Source organism: Daphnia carinata, chromosome 9 (genome assembly GCF_022539665.2).
Source record: "Daphnia carinata strain CSIRO-1 chromosome 9, CSIRO_AGI_Dcar_HiC_V3, whole genome shotgun sequence".
Lineage (NCBI taxonomy): Eukaryota > Metazoa > Arthropoda > Branchiopoda > Diplostraca > Daphniidae > Daphnia > Daphnia carinata.
This window is the reverse complement of record NC_081339.1, coordinates 3,690,575-3,700,939: the sequence shown is the minus strand read 5'-3', so window position 1 is coordinate 3,700,939 and position 10,365 is coordinate 3,690,575. Positions and strand designations below refer to the sequence as shown.

The 10,365-nt window shown below is 41.4% G+C and overlaps 1 long non-coding RNA gene across 1 annotated transcript; it reads right to left on the bottom strand.

Annotated features, from left to right (window-relative positions):
• Nucleotides 1–9,567: 9,567 nt before the first annotated feature.
• Nucleotides 9,568–9,980, bottom strand: LOC130689011 (uncharacterized). Its single transcript, XR_009000606.1, has 3 exons — nt 9,869–9,980; nt 9,766–9,810; nt 9,568–9,703 (listed from the first exon to the last, which is right to left on the bottom strand). It is a non-coding gene; the product is annotated as an uncharacterized LOC130689011 (long non-coding RNA).
• Between the last annotated feature and the right edge of the window lie 385 nt (nt 9,981–10,365).

Sequence of the window (10,365 nt, the reverse complement as noted above, 5' to 3'; positions counted from 1 at the left end):
TCCACGGTGTGCCTGTTGGCGACGTCGAGATTCAGCCGTTGAAAGCTCGTTTTGCAATCGTCGAGGCATTGTCTGCGCAGACTTTGGAGGGCGTTTCCAATGTCCTCTTCACTACTCAATCAGGCGGCAAAAATGTGGCGTGACACTTGACACGTTCACCATCTTCCGTAGCGAGTTGAAGACCAACTTGAGGATTCTGCACATAATTACGAAGGAATAAATCAAATATTTTGTGTTGACAGAGAACTGTGCAGCTCCGACAGATGTGTTGACGTGTATATACCTGATGTTTTAGAATTTCATTTCCTTCTTGGCACTTGAAGAGATTCACTCGACGAGGGCTCACCGTCACACCTTCTAAAATAGATTGCGAATTAAAAATATAATATTTAAAAACATCACACACGTTCTCGACAGTTACGGTGGATGAAATTAGCTTCGCCATTGTTGCAGCAGCTAATTAACGAGCTCTTGATTTACGTCTTTGCCCGAAATTTTGTATTCTTAGCCAGTTACAGAAGCGTATTTTCCTTCTGAGATGACGAACCTTCCTTGATTTCCATTGTGTTCCATCAGTGACGTTCTCTTTTTATTTGATTGGTGCGTCAACAGCTGCCCACTCACCGCAAACGACATTCACAGGTTTCTATTTCAGGATACCAATCCGCAACGAATTTGACGTTTCTGCCATAAAAAGAACGGACGTCCTTTTTGATCCACCTGTAGATAATTCAAATTACTTTAATAAAATGATATGAGATAGGAAAATTTTTTTTTTTAACAATGATGGAATAACACGTGGCTTGTTACGTCGTCTAATACGACATTGCGTAAGAAGATAAAGTTATGTCATGCGAACACTTAACGTGATGACAACATAGGAAAGATTGGGGACCAGCTGATTGCTAACGGATGCCCGTAACGATTTTTCTGTTTTTGACGTAAACAAAAAAAAAAAAGCAAGGACGAAATAATGGACGTCCAAATGGTTAGCCCGTTTAGAGTAGCAAACAAATCGAATGGATTATGTACAACATCAACGTATCTCGACATCCAATCAGTTGCTGGAATTTGCTGTCATGGATCTATGGGAATCACTGTGTCAATGTAACATACCCTGACAATCGGATGCAGCCGAGTTCGCTGGGAACCTCTAATGCCACCGGAAGTGAGTGGGCGCGGTCTCTGACTAACGGGTAAGCGCAAACAAAAAAAGAAAAAAAAAAAAAAAACGGGGCTCACGCACGAGGTCTTGATTTTAAATTGACTGTAAAGAAAAACGCAGATGGATAAAAAAAAAAAAAGAAGTCGGAAGTGGAGTTTCCCTTTTTTTTTTCTCATATACATACATAACTGCCCTTACATGTATGGATGTCTCGGTGTCTTAGACACAACTCGGGTTCACGGCGGATGGTGCCAACACCAAGGGAGGCCCAAGAGAGAAAAGACACCGGATGCCCAACGAATACCCAATGACCCAATGGGTGTCGTAACCCATAGGTCTTTTTTCTTCTCTTTTTTTTTTTTTTTTTGTTGTTGTTGTTGTTTGTTCCCTTACATTCACGGTAACAAACTGCGTGACGGGACTTTTGTGTATCTTACGTTGTTACCGCAACCTATATATATATATATGTACGTTAGGCGCCTCCCCTCCGAGTACGCTGTTAACAACAGTGCAGCATCTGACGTTGTCTGTTTCCTTGAAATTCGCTGTTTATTCTACACAGATACGTGACGCGCGTAAATGTGGCGTAACGAACGCATAACCTAGCACAACATCTGTTTGCCAACGGTTTTAAATAGCGAATCAAATCAACACACTTTTCTTTTTTTTTTTTTTTTTTTTTTAAATCGCGTTATAAAGAAAAAAAAACAAAAAACAAAACAAACAAAGTGAATCAATTCAGAAAAAAAAAAAAATAATAACCTTTGAAGTTGTTACGTAAACATTTACTTTTACAGTTTGAACCCCCCATTGATGACAACTTGAGCACGTCCCCGTCACGAAACTAATTGGTTTGATCGGCTCGGTGTAAACATTTTAAGCACTCGCTCTTTTCTTTGACGCTGAAGAGTCGTTAAAATTTTCTTTTCTCCCCCTTTTAGCGTGAGGCATTTCGTTACACGTATACTCAACGTTGGGAATGTCATAGGTTTTAGTTGATACCTAAATTCGTGTTTATAAATAAACACTAGGCTCTATCAAAACATGGGAGAGCTGGTGTGTTCTTTTAAAAAAGGGGACAGACGAATCAAAGTAGTCAAGAGGGACCAGACAATTGAGTCCAACAGACGGACTTGTGGGGTTTATGTGTCGTTAACAGTTTATAGCTGCCGAATGTTTTCACGTTTGTTTACGTTGTTACAATAACATTTTTTTTTTATGCGTTTAACTGAAAAAAAAAAAATCCCTGGCCTGAGAATACAAACGAAGGACGTGGAGGCAGAGAAAAGGAGGATCTATTAATATATGCGCGTATGGAAATGCACATCCGATGACTCTATCCAGTCGTAATGCAGTAAAGCCTACGTTACGATATCCCCCTCGTAGTAATATACCGATTCCGATTTTCACGCTACTCTACCATGAATCAGAATCACATTATAAGAGGCTGTTAGGGGGCTTACCTTATTCTTTCTGTCCGGTATTATTTCAGGATAGGCAGCCCGATAAAGTAGAGTTTTCTATAGAAACCTGGCACCAATCTGCCCGCCTGAAAATAAATACAAATAAATAACATTAAAATTGGAATTTAATTGAAGAAAGCAACAAGACACACACACACACACACACACACACACACATACACACACAAACATAAAGGGACGATAGAAGGCGAAGAATCGAAATAAAATTGTCTATCCGCATGCGCAGCAGGGCGTTCGTGATGAGACAAGTGCGTGCAAGTGTGTGAATGGCTACAAAGCCACCCAGCAGGGGCTTTGGGGTGGCCTGCAGGGCGGTGAGGTGGGGAATCAAATACATGCTGGAAGGGTGGGATAGAGGCACGCACGTCCGCACTAGTGTACATATAGGCTACACGCACCACTCGGCGTACAGAGCAGATCAGGGTGAGGTACAGGACGAGCTAAAGGACGCGACCGGGTCTCAGTCGTTGGCGGGATCTGCCGCTCGGTGGACACGAACATTTTTCATTCTCCCATCAGTTTTCCATTTTTTTTTTGTTTTATTTTTCCAAAAAAGAAAAGGAAATTGTTTGTCTCCCTTTCCCCCCCCCCCCCCCTAAAACACGTTCCTTATGGAACCGGAGGATTGGGCTGTCGGTCACGTCGATCGTTCAGCTAATTTGCATCGGTGTCGTGTCGTGACTATTGGCCAATCAACAGCGTTGATCAATTACAAAGTTCTCTTCGTTCGATTTGGCCCTACCGCCAAGTGGTTGTGAAAATTGAAACGGACCGGCGTGGCAAACAGAAATAAACACAGCGTCTCTTCTTCTTCTTCTTCTTCTTCTTCTTCTAGTTCTCCTTTTTTTTTTCCTTTCCGCACAGCTGTAGAGGAAGAGCTGCTCGATTTAGCGATGATATATTTATAGTGGGCGGAAAACGAGAGCGTGATGTTAACGTGCAATTCTTGGCCGCCGGTCTACTAGCCAATTTCTCGGTTTGTGCGAGTCATCTGCTACTACCCCCATATTGCGGATGTGTTTATAGTGAAATCGGACCGACCGTGCAACACTTGACACAAGTGTTTGGGTGGAGGGTAAGTCTCTATTTTGTTTGATTCGTTCATGCCAAAACGCACAATAAACGGCGTTAATTCAATTAATTCGTTAACGTCGAAAAGTTCCATGACTGTGTGTGTGTGTGTGTGTGTGTGCGTGTGTGTCGAGCGGTGTTTGCGAACTGCGCTTAGATTTTTTTCAAAGGTGTTTTCGTGTTAGCCGCCAGTTTTCGTTAAAGGAATGAAAAAGTCGGTACCGAATAATTCCGATGATTCGAAACTATGATGGATGTAAGGACGGAATAGCCTTTAACAAAAGGACGACATGTCTGTTAACTGAATTTCAATGTAACCTTGGCAAAAGCGGTTCGTTCATTATTCCGTCTGCTATTTGCATCCCTTCGAGATAAGATACTTAGAATTGCGATGGAGAAAGAAAAAAAAAAAGAATTATACTAAGCATGAATAATGAAAAAGTAAACGAATGTAAAGATTCAAGTTTTTTTTTTTTTCTCTCTCTGTTCACGTGGGCACAGGCCAAAGTCACCGGCCTCCACATTTCGTGACTTTTCCCTCTTTCCGTCCCTCCCTTTTCATAAGAGAAGATGGGAAGATTGGTTTCTGGTTGTTTCCTTTTTTTTTTTTCCATCACCATTCTGTCATCTCATCTCTTTTCTTTTTTTTTTTTTGTTCCACTTTCGCTGATGTCTTACTTTTCTAGTCAATTCACTAAATACTTTACAATTTCTTTTTTCTTTTCTTTCTTACTTTCTATCCCCGCTGTTTCGTCAACTTAACAGGCAAATCGAAAGAGGGAACAAATCAGATGGATAAAAAAAAAATAAAAATATTGGCCATCAGACTCGTACATCTCGTTTCGTCTTGTTGTCCTGGCAACAACGAGTAAAGGGGGGGTGGGGGAGAGAGAGAGCAATAGAAACAAGAGGCTACTGTTCATCACCAATCCCGAGAAACATTTAATTCTAACTTTCTGTTTCATCACGCATCCGCACTTGAAAATTAAATGAGAGGGTCTCACATGTCGTCATTGACGGACGGCCAGATGATGACGCATCGCTCAAAAACGATAGGGTTCAGCAAAAGGAAACGTTCATTGGCCAGTTAGTGTTTTGTAAAGACGAATTTCCCCTCTATTTTCTATGTGCGTCGAGGAAGAGTAGGGCCGTTTTTCCGTTTTTCTTTCGTTATTTTATTCTGGCAATTTGTTTTTTTTACCAGCTGGCCACTGCGGTTGTCCAAGATAACAATGAACTACTTGACGGGTCGGCCAGAATCGTGACAATCAGGGACGTGGGCGGACACCCCGCAATGTAAACGAGCTGGGGGGGGAGGGGGGATGTTAAACTGGAAGTCGGAAGAAAAAAAAAAAAAAATGCGTGACGCTGCTGGACTATCACTCGGATGCCGGACGCAATAAAAAAAAAAAAATAGGGAAACTAGTGACGAATGTTCTCAAACGATCGGTAGGATAAATTTAGAACGATTTTAGTTTTTCCTTCTTCTTTCACAAACAAAGTGGTGAAAGAACAGGAAAAACTTTGTAGCCGCGGCGGGCGATTGAAATTAGGCAAAAGTTAGAAACGCGGAAATCATTTCATTTCTCGGTTAGCGATCGGCCGGTGATTCACGCTATGCCTCTCCCTTCTTTATTTCCCATTTAGGACGACACGCAAACAGCAAAACGCAGAGGGATACATAAAAAAAAAAGAGGACGCTTTTGGCCGTGTCAATTGAAATGCATTTCAGCTCCAGTGGCCCCCCCCCCCCAAAAAAAAAGAGAGAGAGAGAGAAAGAAACTTGGCATTCAAGATGATACCCTATTTTACGGCTGCTGTTGAATTACTGAAACCACATGTGATTTTATGTTGGCCCCAGTTTCACACGCGGGATATTCGAAAAAAAAAAATAAAAACGTGCCGAGCGATTCGTTTGACACGGTCAGACCAACTCAATTGGAACCAATTCTTTTCAATCTTTTATGTGAACGATATACAGATTGACTGCGCTGCTTTCACGGCACTCCTATGATTTTTCATTGTGTTTTCGTCTGGGCTGGACTTGTTTCTTTTCTTAACTGCTGCGCAACCGATGGCTCAATCTGCCGCTAACAAAAACGGACGCGGGCATAGTCGTAAATTATTATTATTATTTTTTTTTTTTTTGAACTGGCCTTTCGGCCGCTTGTCGCCAACTCGGAATTTTAAAAGCGAGGGAGAGAATGGTGAACTTCAATCGTCCTTGGTGTTGGCAAAGAGCTCGTAATTTTTGCGCTTTCCACACGCGCGCTTGTTGTCCCCGTATTCCTAACAATTGTTTCCCCCTCTCTTTTTCGATCCTTTCTTTATCCGGATTGCGGCTGTTTTTAAAAGTCCTTATTTCCGACAACACCCACCCATTCTTGCAGCGACCTTCGAGCCAAACCGGAATTGATGAGCGATTGCGATGCCAACAAAGTGAAACAGACCAAACAAAAATAGAGCACCCACTCGTTTAAATCCTGTTTGCTTTGCCTAAAAGAGAAGACAATATTCCCCGTTTTCGATCAACGCGCATGGAAGAAAAAAAAAAGAGATAGACAAGAAGTGATTGCTTTTACGCTCCTATTCTATTACAGAATGTAATATGTGAAAAACACGTTAAGAAAAGAGGTTACATTTTATCGTATTCCTTCAGAAGTCTCTCTGTACACGTAACTTCTTTGCCTTCGCTACAGGCAAGTGTCTATTATATATATTTTTCCCCTCCCCCAACCCTCCCGTTCGCTTTTTCTGATTGACAAGTTTCGGCAACTTACTCCCCTTTTACTCTGTAGAAAGTTTGTCGTCACTCCAGTCGTATATGCCGACAACTTTCCATTTCCGCTTATCATACACCAACTTTAAATAGACACTTGCATTACTTCATACGTCCTTATCGCATGCTCTCCTACTTTTACTTAAAAAAAATAAAAAAAATGCGTAAACAGATACTCGCATATTCCATGACGCAATCTGAGCTGGAATAAAAGCGAACTTCACATTATGTCCCGCTAAAAAATAAAAAATCCTAAATCACAGATAGATCATTGAATGTTTTACCTTCCAACAGTCAAAAGCTTCAAATCTATCTATAAACTTACTTCAATAATACATAAGCTAGACAAAAAAAAAACACGTGTTTCTCCGCAGCCTCTTCAATTCTGATGACTGGACAGAATTATGAATGTACGGGACAAGCAAAAAAAAAAAAAAAAAAAAAAAAAAAAAAAAAAAAAAATCTAAATAAATAAGACAAAATGCGATGCGCATACGTAGGGTGATTAGACGATAGGGTGATTGCACAGCAGTCTATAACATATCGATCTATGTTACATTACGTAGAAAAGAGATATTCTTCCTAGCTGCGTCTCCCCCTTTTTTTTGTGTGTGCGTGTGTGTGTATGGAACGGTGTTGTCGGGATTGGAAGAAATAGGGAGAAAAGTGTAAGAGGGATAACAACTGACGATCGATCACTGCCCGATCGTGCCGGATACAACACGAAAAACGGGAAAAAAAAAAAAAAGACGGGGGAGTTTTCAAATAAGAGGACACACACAAAAAAAAAAAAAAGAAGAAAGAAGACAGAGAAACCCTGACTAGCTCATCAGATAATCGACTGCGATGTATTTATATATACTGCTACGTCATTTATACGGAAGGAAAGGCAAAAAAAAAAAAAAAAAAAAAAAAAAAAAAAAAAAAAAAAAAAAAATTTCATATCTCTCAATCTCTGTCTTTTCTCGTTTTCATTCTTTTTGATTTTCACATTTTTTTTTTGTCCCTTCTTTTGAGAGTTTTTTATTTTTTCTTTTTTTTTTTCGAAATTAGAAGCGGAACAGCCTTCATACGTTAGTCCCACTCTACTCTGCGAGGGGTCTCAGCGTTCACTTCGATCGAATCATCTGGTCATGTTATCCTTGTATGTGCTGGCCATATCACGACACGCGGGACCTTCCGTTTAATTCCTCGCCCCCTAAACGACTCGCTTTTGCCATATACGATGTTCCTTTCGGCGACAGATTGTTAGAAGGATCGTTCGAGAGGGCCAATTAGGGATGTATCAAGACATCAGGGAAAATGTGGACGACCCCCGGTGTAGACGTATAATAACTATCAGTTGGGCCTGACAAGGCCGGGACGGCATGCAACGCTACGTGTAAAGTTAATTGAAAGGAGCGTGACTCACCGAACTGGATAGGTGCACAGTGTTGCGGGCTGTTTGTCTTCCTCGCTTGCGGACTTTCATCTTCATTTTAGCTGCAATTCAAACACGTCACTGGATGAACCTAAAAAAAAAAATTTAAACAACGAATATTGCGGCTGAATGGCAATCAAACATACACGACTTTAAGAATAGATTCACGAAATTGAACGAACCTTTATTTATCGATTAGTTGGCCCTTTTTCGTTCGTTGTTCCCCTACGTAGTGGGTTGTATAATAGAACTAGACAGAGAGAGAAAGGAGAACAGGAAAGGGGGAAAAAAAAAAAAGAGAGAGAAATGATTGCCCAGAAGGTGAAATGAAAAAGAAAAAAAAAAAAAAAAAAAAAAAAAAAGGGCGGAGGAACAAACGATCTGCGGTGGAGGACAAAGGCCAAGAACAAAGCAGATGATGTTGAGGGTGATGGGCCGCCGATCATCATCAGCGTTTCGCTGATACCCACCCCTAAAGAACGGCTGTGCTGGAGAGAAATATATAGGAGCGGCCTGTGTCAAAACTGCAAACGTCGTCTCCTATCAACGGGGAGCAGTCGGGTCTCATTTCGTTGCGTTCCAATAAGGAAAAAGGAGTGAATCAAGGGTGTGACCGAGCGGAACGCTGTCCCTTCCATCTCACAGTAGGCAGAAGAGCTTCAACATCGTCATAGAGTCAGTCGACCAAACTAATTCAATCCAATCAAGCAACCGTAAGTGATTGATTTCTCGAATCGTTTCGTCCGGGGAAAGTACAAAAATTTCGGCGAAATGCAAGACGCGCGGCCTCACGGAACGGAGGGGGAAACAATTCGATTCGACCTAACTGTTCATGATGGCATCTTTTGTGCTGACTAAAAGGGCCGCTTGTTTTTCGAAAATGGAACCGACAAAATGTCGAGATGAAAAGGAGGCAGTGACAGAAACCAATTTGAACCGTCGGGTGGAATATGAAAACGATTCAAGGCAGAAGTTAACAGCCCGTGCAAAAGTTGTACGCACCCAAATTTTCAGTGTGAAACGCTATTATGCCGACTAAGGGACTTCTATTTTTAGAAAACAATATAAGACATGTCGCATTGTTTATCGCTTGACAAGCGTCTTTACTGCAATTGTACTGCTACCCGAAAGGAATAGGACAGGACTAAAGGATTTGCATCCGCCACGAAATTGCTGAACTTTAGCGGGATCGATAGTCTTGATAAAAAAAAAAAAAAAATGCGGATCTTTGGGTTTGTCCTTTGATTTGAAATTGCGTCGACATTTGCCCGCTATGAACGACGTCGCCCTGACAGCTAGAAACGGAATTACATCCCTCTAAATTCAATCAACGAACCGCTGCTAGTTTCACGCCATTGGTAGTAACGGCAATCATCAGCGCGTGTAAAAATCAGCCCCCGATGATGGACTGGTGGCCATGTCGCGCGCGCCTAATAGCCCGTTTTTCACGACGAGCTACAAGTCAGTTGATAACCGCACCGCCCGTTAGCGCGTGAGTTGTCGTGAGATATAAATAGGTTCTACGCCAACCCCGTAGTACGTAATAACAGTTTTCACAGGACTAAATAATCGATGTCTAACTCTTCTACAACGGATACCAACGTGACAATAACCGATCGACTCGTTCGCCTTTCAGACTTACGTTTTCTTCATTTTCTTTCGTCCCGCTTCCACACACGGCGTTTAGTTTTCCTTTTCGTGCCAATTATAGTTATAGCCGAATTTCGGGTTGGCACGCCTTTCACGCGATTCGCAGATTGGCCTCTCCCAATGGGTGGAACATTCTAAAGTAAAACAATTATCATTTTTCAAAGAATAAATTAGATATAGGATGTTTTTTACTTACAGCGGAATACAAGTAAACACGAAGCTGGATCAACGGATATGGAGCCTGAAATGGGAAAAAGAAATGTCTTCATTTCAGATGTCATACAAACGTACTGCGTTACCAGTAACGTTGATACTTGACGAGTTCAAAACACTTCTCCGCCAGTCGTTTTCCAGACGAAGTAAAACAAAGAGCTTTGACTCCGACGGCGCTAATGACGAGCCCGATCAATAGCACGTAAAGATGTCTGGTTTTCCAGTAGAGGTTTTTTTTTTTTTCTTTTCTTTTCAACATTCAATTCCCTCTACTGCGTTATGCATTGTTCCTTGATGGTTGTCATCTGTTTGGACGGAACGTTTCACTTAGCGCAGCGATTCATTAGGCCCCATTTGAGGGCGCTGTCGGAATTAATCAATGAAGCTGGAAAATGATGCACACTGTCGGGATGCAATGGCAATTAAATTTGAACGAATGACGAGTATTCGTTAATTTAAAATTCAATCACATTATTTTTTACTTACATCAAAGTTTGTATTCTTCAGTGTTGTCCGTGTGTAAACTCGTATTCTGTTTGTTTACTCGCACATAGCCGAAGCGAACCAATATCTAAAAAAGAAA